This window comes from Anthonomus grandis, chromosome 14, assembly GCF_022605725.1.
Source record: "Anthonomus grandis grandis chromosome 14, icAntGran1.3, whole genome shotgun sequence".
In the NCBI taxonomy this organism is placed as follows: Eukaryota; Metazoa; Arthropoda; class Insecta; order Coleoptera; family Curculionidae; genus Anthonomus; species Anthonomus grandis.
The window spans coordinates 7,252,976-7,276,186 of record NC_065559.1 but is presented as its reverse complement, the minus strand read 5'-3'; the positions used below and the strand labels follow the sequence as shown (position 1 = coordinate 7,276,186).

Here is a 23,211-nt window from a genome sequence, read left to right as displayed (position 1 = left end):
TCATGCAATTTGCGCCAATTGACTTGTACAAACAAATTTGCGCAAGTAAATCGTTGCATGTAAACGAAAGCATGGAGTTTGCGCAAGCCAAAAAATATGGCTTGAGTAAAATCTGTTCTGGCAGAAAATTTGCATGAAGTTGGTGTATTTGCATGAGCGTGTGAACGATAATCGCGCCTTCCGGTCAATTTGGTACATGCGGAGTAGTATCGTGACACTTGTGACATTTTCACCTTGGTACGTTTTGTGTGCTTGCAATAAAAAAGTACGAAGGTTTAGGCACAGCATAAAGAAACCAGCAGTCGCACTTCAATAAAAATACATTGGCTTGAATAAGCGAGTTCGGTGCATGTGTACTAACGCAGGCGAGGCATATTTGCTTATAGTAGGGATGCCGCTGACACTCGCTACGGTCCACGCGGCTTTTGCCTTGGCTAGAGCCGGACTTAAACATTTTTTTAGATGTTATTATCTTGTAAAATAAAAATACCTACATAGTACAAATAATGATTTTTTAATATAAATAGAGTTCATACATTAACAAAATATTTAAACAAAAATAAACATCGCATTTCTACATCTAACAACGACGATATAGAAGAATACGTGCAGGAAGTTAATTAGGTATGTACCATAAATTTAAGAGACCATTCTTTGAGTAATTTTAAAACAAAAAGTTCATATAAACATATGTCCAGAAATTCTTCGTTCTCAATATACAGGGTGTTAGAATTTAACAACAACTAAAATATATGCCACTGACTTTTGTGCAATTTTTATTATGTTCTGTGGATTATACAAATAAAACTTTTCTGTCTGTTGAATTTTTTTCGTATCTTGCTTAGTTAATAATAAATTCCAAATGAAACTTTTCCCCAAATTCCTTGTGTGATCCAGGGATATGCAATTAAGTGGACTTTTTTTTTTCTCGAAAAATAAGCGAGATACGAAAAAGTTGTATTTGTATTTGAGTAAATCAAATAAGATATTAAAAATTGCACAAAATTCAGGTGCCCCAATTTTTTTGCCACAAATATTTCTTCAGGTCCCGTTTGAGATTACACTGAATCTAATAAATTTAATCATGTTAGGGGTAAATTAGCTCCTTAATGTTATAAATAACACCGCCAGAGAATTTGCGGACCTATGTTCATATGAACTTTTTGTCTTAAAATTACTCAAATAATCGCCTGTTAAATAATTTATGGTACATACTTAATTAACACCCTGTATAGTAACGCTTTTAGATTAACATTACAACTTTAATTGATGCTTAATTATGTTATTTAAGCCATACAGCCAAATTTGCAGCTATTAAAAACTTTGGCAAAGTCAATTATTTTGCTTCATTAATAATTTTTGACATACCCCTCTTTTAATACAAAAGTTTTTATAAAAAACGCTACGCTTTGTAAAAACGCTATCAAAATAGTCACTAAGTACGGCGCTGAACTAGGCGATACACCTATGAACACAGTTCGATAAACAGTGAGCTCGGCATCCGGAGAACATGGCTGCGGCATGGCTAAGGATGCTATTAGTTCGCTTACATTTTCGAGCGGAGTGAGACTGCTGGTTTCTTTATGCTGTGGTTTAGGTGTTTTTATGTGGTAGTTTTGTTTTTATTGTTAAATGTTGCGGGCTTGTCTCAATTGTTGACACCCGAAATGTCGAAAGAAAAGGAATGTCTCCGTGAGTTTATCGAGCTATATAAATCGTTTGTGTGTCTATGGAAAGTAAAGAGTAAGGAATACAGTGATCGAAATGCAAAAAATCAAGCCTACGAAATTTTAATAAAAAAACTGCAGACCTTTAACCCAGAGGCTAACAGAGAGAGTGTTGTGAAAAAAATAATTCGCTACGTAGCACATACAGGAAGGAACTAAAAAAAGTGCTGGACTCCGAGCGATCAGGTGCAGGATAAGAAAACATTTACGTACCCCACTTATGGTACTATGATATGATGAATTTTATAAGGGATCAGGAAACTTCCAGAAATACAAAATCGAATATTGAAGATATGCAGGTAAGTACATTGAAAAAATGTTTAGCAGTATTAACTAAATATTTAGAAACTGTTATTAAAATTTGTATTAAATAGGCCTCAGACGTCTTGTTATTTTAACTAAAAAAAAATCTTGTTATATTGGCTACATTTTGACACATTAGACACTGTAGAATTAAACATTTCCAAATTTTAAACAAATACAACTCAATTTCAATTTAACAAGATTTTCTTAGTGGTCTTAAAAAGTCAATTTTAATTATTCTAACGATTTTAAACTTTAGTAATTTAATTTTTTCAGTGTAAAGTATAATAATCAAACGTATTTTTTAAATAATTTTTAATAAAGCATCGCTATAAATTATGTATCAATAACAATAATTAAGATTAATATCTAAATAGATACCATTGCATCCTGCCAGGATACTTTTCCAGAATTGTTAAAGTGTATTTTAAATTGTTCTCTCACTTCTTTTGCCTCGGCAGTGTGATTTCGTTGATGGCCTCTTTGAAGATCCAACAAGTTATCTGAGTCTGTTCGTAAACCAGGAATAATTGTACCGTTATTCTATCTTCAGTATCAAACACATCACTGGATGTATATGTGTGGAAACAATTCCTTCGCAGAAAATTGTGAAGTGCACAACAAGTTAAAATAACTTTGTCAATATTATGTACTTGCAAGTTGATTGTGGTATGAAAAATTCTAAAACGGTTAGCCAGTATTCCAAATGTATTCTCCATGATTCTTCTGGCCCTGGATAAACGATAATTAAAAATTATTTTGTCATAATCAAGTTCCTTTTGACTGTATGGCTTTAAAAAATCTGGCCTTAAAGCAAATGCCTCATCTCCGATAAATACGTAATTCAATGGTGTTTCACCCTCACCTAATGGTTCTGCTCCCGGTAAATTTAATTTATTTTCTATTAATTTTTTCATAAATATAGTATTACCGATTACTCCTCCGTCAGAAACTCGGCCGACATTTTACTTTTGACCATAAACAAGCATGTAACTTTAATATGCAAAACTTCAATAAAGATTCTCCATCCATATTGCCCGGTAAGCATATTACCATCCATATCTAAAGTATTTGGAAGGGTTATTTATCAAACAATTATGAATTATTTAACCCACCATCAAACAATAAATAAAACATAGATAAAGATCAACGGAAATGGCTCTTTACAGTGCAATACAATATATTATAGAAAATCTTTTAAAAAAAGCTACAGTAGCTGGACTATATATTCGATTTGCCTAAGGCGTTTGACATGGTTGACAATCCGGAATTATATTCTTTTTTTACAAAACTCAATTATCTGAACATAAATATCTTGTTCAAAAATTTAAGAAATCACAGGCAAAATCTGTGGGTTCTGTAGAAGTAGATGGTAGATATTTTGTTTAAAGGTATAATAATAATTATAAGCACTTGCTATGTCTTATCTGTAATAGCAGCAATTACAATCTTTATGCCAGAGTCAAATTTTCCCAAGTGGGCCACTCAAAAGTGAGTTTTGGATTTCCATGTACCTTTCGATTTCAAATGATAGTTCAAGGGACAAGTTAGTTTTGCAAAATATACATTTTTTTATTGGTTATAAGCAATTGAAATTTTTTAAGTTTTTTATTTTGACAATGGTTGATACTTGAAAAAAGTGAGTAATCTTACATTCTTCACGTTCTAAAATGTTTTGCGCATCAAGTGAATCATTTGTAAATTTAATTGTTTATGCATCACAAAAATTAATTTTACAATAAACAAATACAAAATTTTACATGTTCTCGTATGTTTACGGAAAAAATGAAAAAAGAACATTGTTCAGATATTCATAATGAAGATTTAAGCAGACGAAAATTTTTGCTAAGTATGAATAAGCAAATACGCCAAGCGTTTGTTTATTGACATTCGAGCGCTCGAATCCCCTTATCTACAGACGCATTACGTGTTGCGGTCTAGACTAACGCAAGTCACTTAATTCCAAGATTCTGCACAAAATCTGAATTTTTTTCGGTGTTTCATACTCGACTTTCGTACAAAAATCGAAGTTGATTTTCTTAAAATATCCCCGTGCCCAATCATAAAGTTCTTTGGTCGTCGTAATTGTTTTGGTGTTTTTTTTTCTGTAAACTAGCACGATATGCGCACCTTTTCACGGTGCCGCCAATACAAACGCACGCCCCTTTGCCGCGTGCAGTGGCGAACAAGTGCCACTCCGCCGGCATACCAAAATCGCTTTGATGATAACACAAATTGATAAAATTAGGGTATTGAAATCAATGCGGTTTTGCAAACACAGTAAGTTTACAAATACTAACAGATTTGGAAACCAGAGTGTTTAAGCTAGCGAGGTGTTGTAGTGGCTATAGGTATATGCACAGATACTAACGGAGACTTACACCAATTAAAAATACATACTTATGCGAAAAAATATTTATGTGATTGGGTATTATTACACAATTAAACGGTTTTGGAACATCAAAAAAAATATATATTAAACATAAAATAATATTAGGTTAATGAGCTGATCCATGCCCTTTAGTGTTAGGTTGGTTCTGTGCAATGTTTCTAATTAGATTTTTAGTTCTTTTTTATACTTTTGATGTCTCAGTTTTAGACAGATGTCCAAATTGAATCCTACGAGATCCGCAAGATAATTCTTCACGATGTTTTCTTCTGCTGACAGCAGTTGGTTGAATAATTTTTCTGCCTTTGAATAGGAGCTGCTTGTTGACTAATATGCAAAAATCAAAAAAATTTGAAGGATTTTTGATTTGGTTTAGCATATTATTAAATAGTTTCAGCATTTTCTTCATATGACTGTGTTATATTTTCTATGTTTTTCTCGAATGTGTTCAGTTCTTCTTCACAATTTTTGTCATCAGGGAGATGGGATCTTTTGGCAAATTTTTGACAGAAAAATCCATCGAAGAAGTTTTCATTGGATGTGATTTGTTGTTCAGGGGTATCTATATTGTTATCTGTGTTACTAAAATTGGTCACGGTTTTAAACAAGGACTCGTCAACGTGTCGCCCTTCAGTCCATATAAAGAAAATGCTGAAACTATTTAACAAAAAGCTAAACCAAATCGAAAATCCTTTAATTTCAATCTCAATTTCAATTTTTTTTCATTTTTGCATGTCAGTCAACAAGCAGTCCCTATTCCAAGGCAGAAAAATTGAGGTTCAACCAACTGCTGTCAGCAGAAGAAAACATCGTGAAGAATTGTCTTGCGGATCTCGTAGGATTCAATCTGAACGTCCGTCCAAAACTGAGACATCAAAAGTAAAAAAAAGAACTAGAAATCTAATTAGAAACATTGCACAGAATCAACCTATTAACGATAAAGGGCATGGATTAACCTAATATTAGTTTATGTTTAATATATATATTTTTTTAATATACCAAAACCGTTCAATTGTGTCACATAAATATTTTTTAGCACAGGTAGGTATTTTGAATTGGTGTCAGTTTCCATTAGTATATGTTCCTATATAGCCACCATAAAACCTCAGAACACTTAAACACCAGAGTGTCCAAATCTGTTAGTATCAGTAACTGTACTGTTTTTGCAAAATCTCACCGATTTCAACACCTTGGTGTCAACACGTGGTAGCATCTGTTAATATGCGACCCGGCGCCATCGGAAAAATAATAAATTTTCTTAACACCAATTCGGCCGAATTTCTCTTCCAAAAATGCGATAAACTTAGTGTTATATAAACGAACTGCAGTGGCGTCGTGGTCTGATTTTTCGGAAAAGACGACATAATTAGCATGTTGCAAATAACCATTTTCTTTGAAGTACACAACGTAAACATGTAGAGTTGCTTGGTTTTTTGACCAATATTGTGATTGTATGGCATTTTGGATTGATTTTTTGAGTTTCTCAAGATATGAAGCCGGGGATTTTGCCAGAAAATCACGTTTTGCAACCACAATAAGATCTGCAAAAAATTACGCACCAAAACAGCAATTTTCTCGGAAACAGTTACAATCTGGCATCTGTAAAATAAATACTTTAATCTTTGGAAAAAAAGATCAAAAATTGTTTATATACTGATCCGTGGTCAGGCATTGAGAAAATTCAATGTCTTTGATGTTTAAATCTTTCAAAATGGATTTTAATTCTTGAACTACATTTTTTGTGCCAGGACATTTTTTACAATCTGAACAATGTTCTTTTTTCATTTTTTCCGTAAACATATGAGAACATGTAAAATTTTGTATTTGTTTATTGTAAAATTAATTTTTGTGATGAATAAACAATTAAATTTACAAAGCCTATGATTCACTTGATGCGCAAAACATTTTAGAACATGAACAATGTAAGATTACTCACTTTTCTCAATCAACTAAGAAATTGTCAAAATAAAAAACCTTGTTAAAAAATTGTATATAAAAAAAAATTTATATTTTGCAAAACTACTTTAAGGCATCATTTTTCATCCCTTGAACTATCATTTGAAATCGAAAGGTACATGGAAATCCAAAACTCTCTTTTTTGAGTGGCCCACTTGGGAAAATTTGACTCTACAGTAAAACAATATTTTGTTAAAAGAGATGCAAAGAAGATTTTTTATAGAGATAACTAACTGATTAATCATTGATTATAAATAATACCATTTAACCCTAATAACGATTTTTGTTATAGAACATCAATGACAACAACGGTTTGTATGTAGTAGGTTGACAGGTTATGGGTTGGGTTGGGGAAATTTTTAACTTTTCCTGTCTTGAGTAGCAAATGGCTGATACGTTGGATTTGGCTAGTGCTTCTAATTTACCTTTTGTAGCTGGTTTGTTTGTGAGGTTTTTTTCGTTATAATAATACTGTAGCCATATAGGCAACGCCGCGTATACTAGCTGTTCTTCATTCCAGCATGACGGCAAGTAGGCACCCCGCGCGACATCTCTGAAGCCGTGTGGAAGGTTAGCGCATGTTCGAGAACAGGCTACCGAGTATATAGGGAGCCGCGTTGCCACTGGGAGGGTAGTTGACAGCAGAATTCCGTTCAGCTCCGAATATTGGCGCGCTCTTTAAATCGAACAGAATTAGTAAATAAATACGCCGACTATTTTTGTTTATCGAGTGTTTTAATTTATAGGTACCTTAAAGGACGGTAAAAACGCAATTATAGCATAACATTAAGTAATCGTTTAAGATGAGATTTTATATTGAGTAAAATATTCATGGTGATACCACAGAGACGATGAGCTATATTATAAATCTGAAAGTACCTATCTGATGGCCAAGAAAAAGAAAATCAATAACGGTGCGAAATTATATCTATAATCTGATTGAAAATAGAGCCAGGAATTTTCTTTTCAAATTTTTTTAACACTATTCTACTGCTTTTAAATGCAACTTTGCAACAATTCAAAATTTTTTATATCTCCTATAGCTATCAAGATCTCAATAAGGAACACTAAATTTATAAGTAACTAAATAATTTATTACAGATCTCATACAATTTGATAATTACATACTGAATACCACATTAAACCCTCTTTAAAATATTATAGTATTGAATCTTAAACTGTTTAGACGGTAAATTAACGTAATCATCTCCAGAAGTCTTGTCATGATTATGTAATTCCATATTCTTTTTTATAATATTTCCAGTGGTGACCACCCTGGATTTACATTTTAAGAATGCCTTTGTACAAATCCACAATGTGCTAGCAGATTCATGCCGATTAATCTTGAATTCGTATCCGTCGATTATGAGAATTGGGTTCTTTTTTCCTTGTCGAAAATATGCTGTAACTTTAAATAAGAAAAACATTAGTAGTTTTATAATAAATGTTCTCGACGATCAATGAAGACATAAATGAGAAGCCGATTTGTGGTTATTACCTATTTATTTTCAACTAAAAGTATTTGTAACCAAATTGATATTAGCCAATGCAGTATCAAAGAACTTAGAAAAGACCTAATTTTTGGTGATAACTTAAAATGTTCTTACATTGTTATAAAAATTCCTAATAAACTATACGCTATTCAAGCATCCTAATTATTGCGCGCCCCCTCATGGCGGTAGAGCAGAACATCTTCAGTCAGTTGTGTTAAAGCTCTCTTTTCTTATTATTGCATTTTTTATTAAGTTACGCGTGACCAAATTATTATTGAAGCACGGTTTGCTTTGCTTTTGATGTCAAATATCATGCATCAACTAAACATATTATCTCACTCTAATTAATTACAACACACCTTGTGTACTGGGAATAAAAGAGCTAGATCAAGGAAACACTCAATCACTTCTTTTTTTCTATTAAATGAGTTGTTAAAAAAAAAGTACAAGCAATTTGTGTATCATTAGTGCATAGAGTCCCTTAAAAGGGACGCCACTGGTTTCAAGCACATGCGCACTTCTAATGTTTTCATAACCTCGTGCATTTGTCTAGACGTTCGCTCTTTGTTGTAAAATCAGTTCATGTTCAGAAATCGGAGATAGCGTTTTGATTTTGTATTTTTATGTGACCATGGATCCGGAACTTTACTCGAAATGGAGGGTAAGTTTTAATTTTTTATATCGATAGGTTTTGAAACCAGGGTAAAGAAATTCAGTAAATATGTTGTGTTTGAGGTTAGAATCATCATACAATTTTGTCTGCAAAACAAAAATGTGTTATTGTTTTCTTAGACATAAATATTTGTTCTTTCCCTTATAAGGGACTCTATGCAAAATAGACAATCCTCAGTATAATTCGTAATTTGTATTTTGCAGATTATCTCTGCATGAATTGCAGACATTATTTGAAGAAAATGACGGTGAAGTTCAACGTCCAATGTAAACATCAAAAACTTGATGTTTACATTGGAATTCCTGATAACCTAGGCGAAGGTACAGAAGAAGACAGCGACAACTCTAATGAAGACATTTCGGAGATGTAAATCGCTTATGCCGTGGAATACTTCAGCAGAATTGTGAAGTAAGAGCCAGAAAACAAAATGATTTTGACGAAGAAGATCTAGTTCCTCTAGCCCAACTATTTCCAAAGTCTAAGGGTTTATCTCGTCAAACCTATGAAGTCCCACCTAATTAACAAGATGATTTTGATGAAGAAGATCTAATACCTTTAGTAGATCTGCTTTCTAAGCCTGGGTCAAGTATAAGTCAAGGCAATTTTTTAACCCCTAAACGTAGAAAGCTATACGATTGGATCTCCCCATTTTTTTTATGAATACAAACTGTGTGCCACGAGAGCCATCTCAAGAAGCAAAAGAAACCCAAAATCCATTAGATTTTTTGAAACTGTTTTTCGATGAAGATCTCACATCGAAAATTGTTGAAAAAGCCAATAAATACGGCCAACAAAAAAATAAGGAGCTAAATTTCGCAAAAGAAGAGTTACATCTACTATTTGGAGGAATGCTTCTTTTAGGTTATGCAAAAAAACCGAACAAGAGGATGTTTTGGAATCCAACAAAAGATATACCAAACATTTTAAAAAATAGCATGCGACTAAATAGATTTGAAGTGTTACTTCGCCACATCCATTGCAACGATAATGCTAATATTGATCGCAGTGACCGGCTTTACAAAATTCGCCCTCTACTGAACTCACTGAATCAGTTTTTCAAAAAACACGGAGGTTCAGATGAACATTTTTTAATTGATGAAAGCCTGAACCCCTTCTATGGAAAACACTATGCCAAACAGTAGACCAAGGGCAAGCCGATAAGATTCGGCTTCAAAAACTGGGCTCTATGCAGTAGTAATGGGTACATGTTTTCTTTTGAGATTTACACTGGCAAATCAGATGCAGAAAAACTGTTTGGTCTTGGTGGAGACGTGGTTATGTACTTACTACATAAATCGGAAGTGCCTTCTAACCAGGGATATAAAAATTTTTTTGATAATTATTTTACAAGCCTAAGTTTACTGAACCATCTCTCGGAAAATTGCAACAGTAAGAGAGATTCGAACGGAAAAGTGTCCATTTCCTGAAAGTACTTCATGGAAATCAAAACCAAGGGGAAGCCACAGTTTTGTTTCTTGTGATAACGTTACTTTTGTACAATGGAAGGACAACAAGGTTGTGACATTGGGTAATAACTTCGAAAGTTATGACATTGATACCATATCTAGATGGTGTAAGAAAACTAAAACTAAAAAACAAATTCCACAACCAAAAATTATAGCTGGATACAATAAACACATGGGAGGAGTTGATAAAATGGATGGGCTGATTGCTTTGTATAGGACAAGAATGCGACAGCAAAAATGGTATTGGCCAATAGTTTCATATTTTATTAGATGCAAGCATCTCAAATGGCTGGGTACTTATGAAAAAGCTAAAACCAAATGATGCAAATTGTGCCTCCTTACTAGAACTTCGGAGGTATATCGCCCTAAGTTTTTTACAGTCCTATGGTAAAAAGCCAAGTAGAGGAAAAACTACATAAATCCGCTTGATTTGATAATATAAAGACATTTAATTCGGTACAATGAATCTGATCGAAGGTGCCAAGTATGCAAGAAGAAAAGTAACTTTATATGTGTAAAATGTGACTGTGGACTTCATCCAAAAAATTATTTCGAAAATTACCATATAAACTAAATAATATTAATTTTATGTATTTTATGCACACTAATAAAAACTATTATTTGATTTTTGTATTTTTGTTTATATTTTATTTAAGCCAAAATTTAAAGACAAATTCATAAAGAAAAAATACATAAAAAACAATTTTTATAAGTTCATGCACTAATGGGTTAAATCAATCATTAACAACACAGCTGACTGAAGATGTTGCGTGCCAACACCGCGAGGGAGCGCTACTAACGATGATGCTTCACTAGCCTAATTTAAATAGCCTTTAAAGAGTTACAGTACTGCAGATTCAATTGCTTGGAATAAAATTTCTGGCAATCCCCCTTGAAAGTTCTCGGATGCAAATGTGGTTCTTTTTTCATTTGTAACTGATCGGTATTGGTGAGTAGCCTGGATTTACATTTCAGCTTGGTACTTTGGGTACATATCCAAAACGTACTTCCCTTGAACGTCTGCAATTTGCTGTATTCGTATCCGTCTAAGATTAAAGTTGGATTTTTCTTGCCCGGTGCAAAATATATCGTCACTAAAAATGTGATATAGTAAGGAAGGATATTATGGAGTAAAAGAGTTAAATCTGCTTCAATTGTATCATTGATGACAAAAAAACATTTTTAGATGCCCTGTAATTAACTGAAGCAGTCGTTTTAATCATCTCCAGTTACTAAATACATTTTTTTCACCTCAAGTGGTACAAAAGCCACGCTAACCCAATATGTAACTTTTTTCTGGTTAATGTCTTGAGGAATGTTTTAGATAAAGCATAATTTTTAATTTTAATTGTCTTGAATATAACGAGGTTTTATAGAAATTTTAAACCCACAAACTTTATAGTCCATTATCTACTCGTTTCGATCTTTTGCAAAGTTTGAAAATTAAATATATTTGTAAAGATGTTGGTCTGCTAGTTAACAAAAAAAAACACTCTATTAAGATACTGTACGATATTTTAAAGGCCGAGAAACCAGCTGATTTTACCTTATTCCAGAATGACAAGTAGCACACCGCACGACGTTTGGAAGGTTGGCAAGAATCGTCCGGAACAGCGTTCAGCCGAATATATAAGGAGCCGCATCGCCGATAGTTGGAGTTCAGTGAAGTAAATTTCGGAATATTGCGCGAGATTTAAATAGTTGTAAATAAATACACTAAAAATAAATATCTCTAGTAATCTTGGGTGATTTTCGATTGTTTTAATTCACACCTAACAAACGGGAAAAATGTTATATTGGTATCAGGTGTGGGGTGTGAATTGGACGTCAGTCAACTAGCCATTGGTAAAAAATAAACTTGAGAGATTTAAAATAAATCGGACTAAAGTGTGTGAAAATGCCAAAGCTGATGGCTTTAAAAGTTGCTGAGCTAAAATGGAAGCTGGAGGAATAAAACTGATACGACAGAAAATAAAGCGGTCTTTAGGCTAAATTGCTGGAAAATTTTGCCAACCTAGAACCTAAATTGTTGGAAAATTGTGTAAAATTAAAAGAAAACTTAGCCACACTTATGAAATTAAAATGTGAGCTTGGGGAAAAGCCAAGAGAAAAATTCTGCCAGGTTGAAAAAAAGTTTTTGTAGAACAAGAATAAATTAAAAGAAGATCTGAAAAAAAATTCTCTACTGAAAAAAGAAATTCTTTCATTAATGGCGAACGGGATCCAAGATGTTCAAAACAAAATTGCAACACTGAACGTCGATACTATCGATAAGCTGCCCTATATACGTTCAGCAATGGACAATAAGAACGAAGTTTGTACCCATACGGAATCTGTTGAACTGGTACACCTCAAACCACCTTAATTTGATGATACTACATCATGGAATATTTATCAGCGTCAGTTTGAGGCTGCAAAAGCAAACGGTTGGTCATCCAGGAAGAAAGCTACTGATCTTACTTTGCTGCCATCCTGCAAAGAATGTCCCCATAAAAACAAGAATCATTCAGAATTATCAACAGAAGTGTACGGCCACCTAATGAGGCATTTGGGGGGTCAGGGGAGTCCTTGCAAATGCAATTTGATGCTGATGTTGCACTTTTTGTTCCACTGGCATATCCATATAACCAGGAAATAATCATGTAACCTTTGGCAGACCAAGCATTCCTGGATAGGCTCTGCGGTGGTGAAATGAGGCAGACTTTAGTACTACTAGCACATCCACCTAAGCTAGTAGATGAAAACATGAACCCTTGAATTCGAGACTTCCAAGAACACGAATAAGGTTGTGTTCAGCAAGTGATTCCAGGACAGGAAAAATGTAAGGAACCAGTCAAATGATAAGGGAGGCGATTGGAGGACATAACCGCCAGGCCGGAAATGGCAGTGTTGGAAATGTTCGAGTTCTACTAAGCTTTGTTACTAGAACGGAGTGAGATCGTTCTAAAGGGCTCGCTTGCTGGCAAGACCAAGGACGGTGAAATAGTCATGTTCGAACCTGCAATGCATGACGAGGCTGTTGGTCGAGGGATAGCACTCAAAACGACCCTTGTACGTGCTAAAATAAGTATTCCTGTGTAAGTAATGAATGACAATCATTATCTGTGTATTGTTAAAGAAAGGCACAGCGTTAGAACACTATTTTGCAATTTCATCAGCACTGCGACAAGTTGTGGCTGTGAACCTTAATGGGGAAGCCATTCTGAAAGAATTAAAAAAGCTATGGTCATGGTCTATGGTCAGACCAAGAAAGGAGGCTAAGGCATTTGGTCCATAGGTATCGAGACCTTTTTGATACTGGGAAGATAAGAAGGACCAACATATAGTCTAATACGAAATCAATAAAGGAAATGACTGGCCAAGAAGAGGCTGATAAAATTATTGTGAGTATGGCCAATGAAAGCCTCATAGAACCATCCGGATTGACGTCATTGAGGAATGACAAGTGACACTGAAATGTAGAAAATAGATAATGAAATTGAATGAGTGAATATAAAGTAAGAAAAATTGGATTTAATCGGCGCGACGCGATACGCACAAGTCTCTTACCTGATAAGGCTTCTAAATCGGACTTGGGTACTGGAATGGCGATTACTCAATTCATCACCCATACACGATTAATCAAGTATTTGGGCTGAAACCAGCAATTAGTGGTTCCGGAATCTCAACGCAAGAAAAAACGCGGACGGTACCGTCACTTATCACACCGGAGTCCGTTCTCGTTCTTTTTTCCCACTCAAATTGGGCTTGCCAAATTTATCATTTATGGGCATGCTCAATGCGAAAAAAGACGATCTGTGCGTATATTTAAAAGAAATTATACAAAGCGATACTGTATATTAGATGGGAAAAAGTAAGATAGATATGTGCTGAAATTAATATTTATTATGAGGTTGAAATGCATTTATTTTCAATATTCTACCCATTCAATAGTCTCCAATCATTTACCAAGAAAAAATAAAATAAAGATTTCTAAACAGATACATCGTACGACGCTAGAAGGTTGGTGAAAATAGTCCGAAACAGCGTTCAGCCGAATATATAAGAAGCCGCAGCGCCGATAGTTAAAGTTCAGTGAAGTAAATTTCGGAATATTGGCGGGTGATTTAAAAAGTCAGTGATCATGTTTTCTTAGCGCACGTGTAAGTTATTGATTATATTCGATTGTTTAATTCACAGCTAACTAATTGGAAAACCGCTACAATAGAAAAATACAAAATCATATTCACCAGTAGGTCCCAAATAAACTCCAAAAGAAGAGCTCGTACTTATAAGAACTTTTGGTTGCAATCACCCAAACTACCAAAAACCACCAAAGTGTGAGTAAACTGAAGACTTTTACATATTTAAAGTATCAGAGTCTTTTTTAGTACGGATTTCTCTTGATCTCAATATTCTTAGAAATATCTAGTGATTCTAACATCAAAATGTTGGTCATTTGTCCAAGCCAAGAAGTGGTTGTTCGTGTTATTGTGTTTACATGAGCACCTTATATGCCAATCCAAAATAACCATATCACATGTTATTACATGTAAATTCAGTAATATTTTCTAAGCACTTAACCCTTGATATTAAGGGTTCTGAATTTCGAATACCATATTTTTAACTTGTTCATCGGATCTGGTGTATTTCCAGATTACTGGAAAGAAAGTTTGAACAACCTTGGATTAAGTAGTTTAGTATCAAGTAAATCTCCGTGAAGTTAAAATCTTTATTGTAGTGCTGCCTTGTCATACTTTAATTAATAACGTTTTAATTTTTAATAAGTCACATTAATTGCTGGAGACATTTTAAAATACAACCATGATCTAAATGTTGAATTTTTATAAGACTTAAGGCTAGGTTGAAATCTTAGTGACAAAATCGTCTCTACATTTAATTCGGCTTGACCTCTTGTTAGTAAAGTGGGCAGTAAGAAAAATGTTATCACACCCAAGACCTACGTGATCAAAAAGTTTTTGATTTTAGTCCATTTCCACTAGGATTCGACTCCCGTTTTTATTTTGTTCATTTGAGTTAACCTTGATGCTGCCTAACTATGAAGTATGTAAAGTGAATCATATAGCGGCATATTTAATCGGTGCTGAAATCTACATTCAGGGATGTCACATAATAATAATTGGTTATATTAGGTGCTAAATCTATTTTTGTTTCATTAAAATGTCCTAGATTTGAAAGATACTCTGGAATAATAAGGAAAAAAGCCAATCACGCTTAAAAAAACATTTTATTCCAAAATTCTGCGACTATGACAAGATCACACTACAAGAATAAAATACAGCTTTTTATACATTAACTGAAAATTAATGAAGAAAACTTTCAATATATTGAATATCCAGGATTTGGGAGCCTAAAGTCCTGTAGTCCCCCTTAAAACTTTTTTCATGGTTATGCGGAACGGTTTTCATTAATATTTGGCGTCCAGTGGTCACCATCCTGGAACGGCATTTCACACCCACTTTGTCGACTTGAGTGCACACCCAAACCGATTTGACTGCGGTACTTTTGCTTTGAATTAATTTGAACTCGTATCCGTCTAATATTAGTATCGGGTTTTTACGCCCAAGAGAAAAGTAAACCGTAACTAAAATAATAGAAAAAGTTAAAATATTGATTCGTGTCATTAAATGTTTAAATCCATCATGTAAGTGAATATTTGGCAATTATTTAAGAAGTGATTTTCAATAACTTGTCCCAGTTTTGTAATAATGGGGGTCAGGTTTTAATTAAAAAAATTTTAATGTTTGTTACTAAGGATTTTACTGTTGCGGAAACTTAAAGAGAAAAAATGTAACTGCACGTCATTGTTTGTGTAAAATTGATATTCGACAGTAAAATCTAATTTTCGAACTTCCATTGCCTTTATTTTAAATTTAGCCTGACGTTTTCGTTGGGAAATATGTCCAGTCGTTATCAAGTATTAACAAACAACAGGGAGTGATGGACCCTTTGGAGGTTTGTCTTTGTAACTCCTACTTTCAATTCAAAGATTGGCTTTTGGACAGGACGAAAACTAGCCAATGATCTCGTTATTATCTCCAGTGGTAGTCAACATGGAGTGATTCGGGGAGCACGCACACTCAATCAGAACAGCTCAATCATACCCCAAGGTGTGGCAACTGTTATCGGTGCCGCTTTTACTTCATGGCATATAGATGGCGGTAAGATAGAGAAATTACTTCCTAGAGGCTAACTGGACTGTCAAACATCTGATATGTCATATAAATTGCGGCCATTTTTTATAGCTCTTTAGCTTGCAGAGGCTTTCTTTTTCCTTTTACCGAAAAATTAACTTTTGCGAAAAATCTTAACAAAATTGATCTGTTCTCATATTTCGCACAAGATTGACAAGTGTAAAAGAATTAAGAAATAAACAGTAAATACTTTGAATCAAAGAATCGAATATCGAATTGGCGACACTGAATTTGTATAAATAGTTATTGCAATAATTTTGTTTGTGAATTTACTTATTTAAAAAGATTATAACATACACTTACATTTTCATATTTTATGTAATGTTTTAACAAGCGTGTACAACTGTAATTTTTATTGTATAACTTTTTGCAATTTTTTTAAATATTCTATAATCTTTTTTTGTGTATATTTCTTGTTTAATTTCTGGAACCCAGACCTGAATTTTTGAATATCTCCATTGTATATCACATAAAATGAACCTTGCAGAAATTCCGTAAATACAATAGTTTATGAATATGGATTCTCTTTTTTTATGGGTTGGTATATGAAGCCGAATAATTGTACAAATGCATAGAATAGTTGTACATTTTTCGTTCTGTGGGTGTGTATAATCGTACAATTATTGTGTAAATTAAATTTTAATTTCAGGGAAGTTGAAGTATCTGAGTATATTACACATATACAGACTAATAACTATAAACTAAATATAACATTTTTTTTTTTTTTTTTTTTTTCATTATTTATTACATGTGGATCTCGTATAATAGTGTGTTTAGAAGGATGAATGCAAGTGAAGGTTTTTCTTTTGTTCATTTTAATATACGATCGTTATGCGCAAGTTTTCATGATTTTCAGGAATTTGTGACAGAGGAGAGATTTCAGGTGGTGGGTCTGTCTGAGACCTGGCTCAATGATAATATACCCACTGAAAGTTTACATATTTCAAATTACAATCTTATTAGAAGGGATAGAGATGGACGGGGTGGTGGGGTAGCATTATATATACATAATACTCTGAAATTTAAAGTTTTAAAACCTCCAGAACAAAGCAGTCTTCTTGAACAGATTTGGGTAAGTGTTAAAATACAAGGTAAAACAATATATTTTGGTTCTCTATATAGACCCCTAGTTTAAATGTTAATGAGTGCCTTGAAGATTTGGAAAATACCCTGGTGAGTTTCATGCCATGTTGCAATCATATCTTTTTTGGTTCTGATTTTAATATAGATATTTCACAAACCGATAGTGCTGCTTGTAAACATTTATTTCGCTTGTTAAACAAATATAATTTGTCCCAACTTATACAATCTCCTACTCGCGTTAGTGAAAATAGTACCTCGACTCTAGATTTATTAGTTACGAATTCGCCGGAAATGTCATCTAAAGTGGAGGTTATTAAAATGGATGATATATCAGATCATCATTTGGTTTATTCAGTTTTGCGATTAGAAAAAACTCGTATACCAATTTCATTTCGAACCTATAGGGATTATTCTAATTTTAATTTAGACATTTTCCTGGCAGATCTCTATGCTATAAATTGGGATCTTATTTTCTCTTTCAATGATGTTAATCATATGGTTTCTTTTTTGAATGAAAACTTAATCAAAATTTTTGATGCTCATGCTCCAATGAAAAGCTCTAGATTTACTAAGGCACCAGCACCTTGGATAACTCCTAATATAAAGTTTATGATGAGGTTAAGACGTAAAGCCCTATCAAAATATAAAAAGTTAAAAACCGAAGCAGCATTTAATGAATACAAGCAAATCCGTAATTATGTAACGTCAGCTGTTCGAAATGAAAAAAAGCGTTTCTACAACATAAATTCAAAACTGACCCTAAGTCATTTTGGAAAACGTTAAAATCTTTAAACATCAGTGACTGCTCGAAGTCATCAGAAAATATTCTAGAATATTAACCTTCAGATTTTAATAACTTTTTTGTTAATAGTGTACCAAAAGTAACTTTAAACTCTGGCAATGATATATTTCAACAATATTCATCAAATGATCCCGCTTTGAATTTGGAAAATCAATTTAAATTTAATCAGGTAAACGAAGAGAGCGTAAATAAAGCCATATCCCAAATTAAAAGTACTGCTATGGGTTCTGACTGCATTACCATAAAAATGATTAATCTCGTAACACCTCATATTTCCCCGCATCTAACATTTATAATAAACTATTGTATTTCCATGGGTGTTTTCCCGGATGCTTGGAAAAAAGCTGATATAATCCCTGTCCCTAAGATTGGAAATCCAACGGAATTATCGCACTATCGTCCTATAAGCATACTCCCTGCCATGTCCAAAATTTTTGAAAGAATTGTTAATGATCAGCTTAATGAATTCTGCTTAACTAAAAATTTGCTTCCAGTAACACAGTCGGGTTTTCGTGCAAAGCATAGTACCAGTACAGCTCTTCTTCATATTTGTGATGATATATTTAAAGCTCTTGATCAGAAAAAAACAACAGTTTTAGTATTGCTGGACTTTAGTCGTGCATTTGACACACTGGATCATTTAATTTTATTGGCAAAGCTCCAATATTTTGGGCTACATACTTCTGCTCTTAAACTGCTAAAAAATTATCTTTTAAATAGACGTCAAAGGGTAAGAATTAATTCTATTCTATCTGAATATTTGCAGTTGGATCAGGGTGTCCCGCAGGGAAGTATTCTTGGCCCCTTGCTCTTTTTGTTATATCTATGTGACTTTCATAAATTCCTTCGAGTTTGTGAATCGCACCAGTACGCCGATGACACACAGATCTATCGTTCATTTAACTTTATGGAGGCCATAAAAGCTGTGAATGCTATTAATTTGGATCTTTTAGCCATATCTGACTTGTGTAAGAGTCACAGACTCGTATTGAATGCTGCAAAGTCCAAACTCCTTGTCTTTGGCAAGCCCCTTCCAGATACCGTGAAGATCAGCATAGATGGATCTCCTTGACCTCCTTCTAATAACCAGAAGAATTTGGGGATTGTCCTTGACACGGATCTCAGGTTTGAGGGGCATGTGTCGAATTTGTTGAGGGCATGTTTTTATAAATTAAAAATACTCTATATGAACAAACAGTTTTTGACAGCTAATATTAAACTACATCTTTGTGATACATTAATTTTGTCAATTGTTAGTTATGCTCAAGTTCTGTTTTGGCCTGCCTTGTATCAACGTGAAAAGAATAGCCTTCAGAAAATTCAAAACGCGTGCCTCAAGTTTAGTTTTGGTATGAGTAAATGCGACCATGTCACTCCCCTGTTGGTCAGATCAGGGTGGCTTTCTTTGGATGAACGCTTTGTACTGCAAATGGCTACACTAGTTTATAAAGTTGTGCTTTTCGGACAACCAGCTTATTTATCTAATAAATTAATTTCAAACTCCAAAATTCACGGCAGAACCACACGAAACGCGCATAATTTTGTTATTCCAGGGCATAAAACTGCAAAATTCCAGGGCTCATTTAGTTACAATGCTCCAAAAATCTATAATGCACTACCACCTAAAGTTGAGTCTCTTCTCTCTGTAACAACCTTTAAACAAAAAACTAAAAATAATATTTTTCAAAACCGACATAGGTAATCATCTCTGGTCCTTCATTGAAGTACCTACTATGATTTATTGCGCATAGCAGATTGTATTATATTTATTATTTTACATTTTTATTCTGCTATTATGTTCTATAAAATTTTGCATTTTTGCTTATTAATATGGTTAGATAGACTAGCTTTAAGCTAGATCTCGCCATTACTTATTTAGTAGTTAAGAAAACATGCATTTTTATGCTGAATTTTATTATTATTATTATTATGATTATTATTATTATTATTATTATATCCAGTAGGAAATGTATGGGCCTTTCACAAATTATAGTATGCAAACAGAAAAAGTGACGAATCGAGGACTTGAGTTCATATGGGGATAAAATAGGTTCACTTTTCCGATAGAACCACACATTTACCACTAATTTTAAACGCACGGTATAGTAGAGCGAAATTCAAATTTGGCACCATAATCATATTTTAAATTAGCCGGTATTATGACGTAACAAACTCATTTTCGTCTCCGCTTAGTACTACTCCTCAACATTTAGAGGGCGCAACAGTCAATTGACGTTCAGTGTTCTATTGGTTCCTATGGTAGTTTCCTATTTAAGAAGTAATAATCGATGGCCGAGAGTCGTCGAGTCGATCGATCCGCGTTTCATAAAATTGTATAATACAGTCCTCTTTTTATTGGTGATTTATGTGTCTTTAGTAAAAACAAAAAAAATGACGTAAACAGAAATCTCCTGTAAAGTCGATGACACATTTATTATTTGGGGCAAAAGAGATGCAGAGCAACAAACTTTCTGAAGCATATTAATGACATTAGGATAAGCATAAAGTACGTCGCAAATTAATATACACAGGACCTTTTACCTGCACTACAACTCCAATCATCTTGGTTTAAAAAAGGTGGTAATTATTAAGACCTTAAATAGGAAGGCAGTCATAACATGCAACAACAATGTTAACCTTAGAAGATAAACAGAAGAACATAACCAAAAACTTAACAGCAGAACGGGTGTCCAAGCAAACTAACAGATAACTATTAGGAAATCAGCAGAGATAACAAGGAAAGCAACTGGAGGATCTAACAATATTTCTTATCATCATTTTTAGGGTTACACTGATATTACTTAATAGTTACTATAATAGTTCTTCTAAATTACTGTATACTGCATTTTTCATCATAACTCAACTGTTTTTTATTATCATTTTCACGGTTACACTGACACTATTTTATCATGCACTAGTAGTTCTTCTAATGTACTGTATACTATTCATATGGCGCAGAAGGAACTGGTTTATAGCAGCTAAGAAATTCAATGGACCAGTGGCATTACCAATTATCGGAAACGCTTGGCTTTTTACGGGTAAAAATTAGGGTAAGTATGACATCAACTGATAGCGTCAAAAGAAATTTGGGAACTAAATTAAATCAGATCAAGGTAAATACAACCTCTTTTTACATGCCTTTGGATGATGCTTTCTGTTCTTGGTAAAACTAACTCTTATTGTTCTGTATAGGTCTTCCAGCTCCGTATAAAAGTCCCGTGCACCACGCACGCCGAAGTATTAATTGTAACTCTGGTGTTTACTGCTGAAAGTCATCACCTTCTTGTATTCCTAGTGACTCAGCAAAACGTAAGTATTTATATGTATCGCCATTGTCAAGTGATGATCTTCCGTTCATTCATCTTTTGTCACCGTTCATCATTGAATCAAAATTTACAGAATATACTACTATATATACTATATTATATTCTGTAAACTGTGACCGAATTATCTGTACTGCAACCGGCAAGGTAAGTTGCAAAGTTTCTTTTTATTTTTATTAATATTGCTATCATTAAGGTCTTGTTTTTGAGTAACACTGACTGTACTGCGTTCATCTATTCTAGGCTGTTACTTTTGTGGTGGTGATATTCTTTTGTGTTATAGTACTGTTCGCACTATATGTGCTGAGTCCTATCGCTCGTTGCATTTGTAGGAGGTTGTGTTTCCGGGACTTTTTTACTAGTTCTATAGCTATTAAGTTAACGTATCAAATTTTTGTTGTGGTGGATTTAAACCCTACCACCAGGGGACCATACTCTCTCACCTTACTCAATAAATTGCTCTGAAAAAGATTTTACACGATAAATACTTATTTTATTCCAGATTATTTAAACAATCACTGTTTAATTATGAATATCGTAATAGATGCTCGTAATATTCCAAATTCAACAATTTAAAACTTAACCCTGCGTAATCTCCTTTGAACGTTCTATCGTGATTATGAGGAACAGATTTCATTTTAATGTGGAGTCCAGTCGTGACCAGTCTGGATCGGCATTTTGATTTCTCTTGAGTGCACACCCAAACCGTTTTCGATGTAGAACTTTGATTTTTTATGCAAAAATATTCGTAGCCCTCTATTATCAGTTTCGGGTTTTTTCGGCCCAGGCTGAAGTAAACTTTCACTAAAAAAAACAAACGTTAGTTGTAAGTTTCAGATTTTTTAAAATAATATAGCTATAGAACAAAAAAAAAATAATTAGGGAGTTTTTATATTTCAGGCACTACAATATTCAATTCCGTGATATTTACTTACATGATTGGACTAGCGTTCGTCAAATTCGACTAGGCAGTGGAGTAGCAGATCAAGTTTACTTTTGACAGGAATAAGTTTTGACGTAGAAAACTACGTCTATGTCTCGAAGCTTGGCGAGAATCTTCCGGAACAGTGTTTTGTGCCGAGTATATTAGAAGCCGCGTCGCCGATGGAAGTCAGTTGTCACTTGTCAGTTTAGTGAAGTGAAGTTTGGAATATTGGCGCGAGATTCAAATCAGACATAAATCGTCGTAAATAAATAGTTTAAGTACTTAGTAGTAGTAAATCATCATGTTTCGTAGTGTAACTGTATAAATAAATTAGTTAATTTACATGGAAAAATACGGGAAAAAAGGCTACAATAGCAAAACCCTTAACGTTCTAAGTGTGGTTATGATCCTCCAATTTTTTTCGAAAGGTTTTGATGGTTAAAAGATCCCCCAATAAAAAGGACTTTCATATTAATAACATTAGGCTAAGCATTAAATTCACGATGGAGTTGGAAACTAAGTCAGTACTGGTTTTCTTAGATGGACGCCAGTATGTCACCAATCAATACACACAGGACAACACTTGCACTACAGCTCTAATCATCTTGGTTCAAAAAAGGTGGTAATCATTAAAACCTTGTATAGAAGGGCAGTCTCAACATGCAACAACAATGTTAACCTTAGAAGGTAAACAGAAAAACATTACCAAAAACTTCGGGAGAACAACAGAACGGGATCCAAGCAAACTAACAGATAACCATTAGGAAATCAGCAGAGTAGTAGATAATATTGGTAATAGTGGTAATCGGGATAGTGGTCCGCCAGGTGTCTTTTAGATCTTCGGAATCAGGTAAGTATTTTTTTATTTTTTCTCTGT

At 33.8% G+C, this 23,211-nt stretch overlaps 1 protein-coding gene and 1 long non-coding RNA gene across 2 annotated transcripts in view; one reads left to right on the top strand and one right to left on the bottom strand.

Annotated features, from left to right (window-relative positions):
- The window catches only part of LOC126744810 (glutamate receptor ionotropic, kainate 2-like), a 504,704-nt gene that overhangs the window by 84,139 nt on the left and 397,354 nt on the right, over positions 1 to 23,211 (bottom strand). The gene's annotated exons all lie outside the window — the stretch shown is intronic.
- Positions 257 to 11,747, top strand: LOC126744814 (uncharacterized). The gene is made up of 2 exons (XR_007663311.1): positions 257 to 2,026; positions 11,564 to 11,747. It is a non-coding gene; the product is annotated as an uncharacterized LOC126744814 (long non-coding RNA).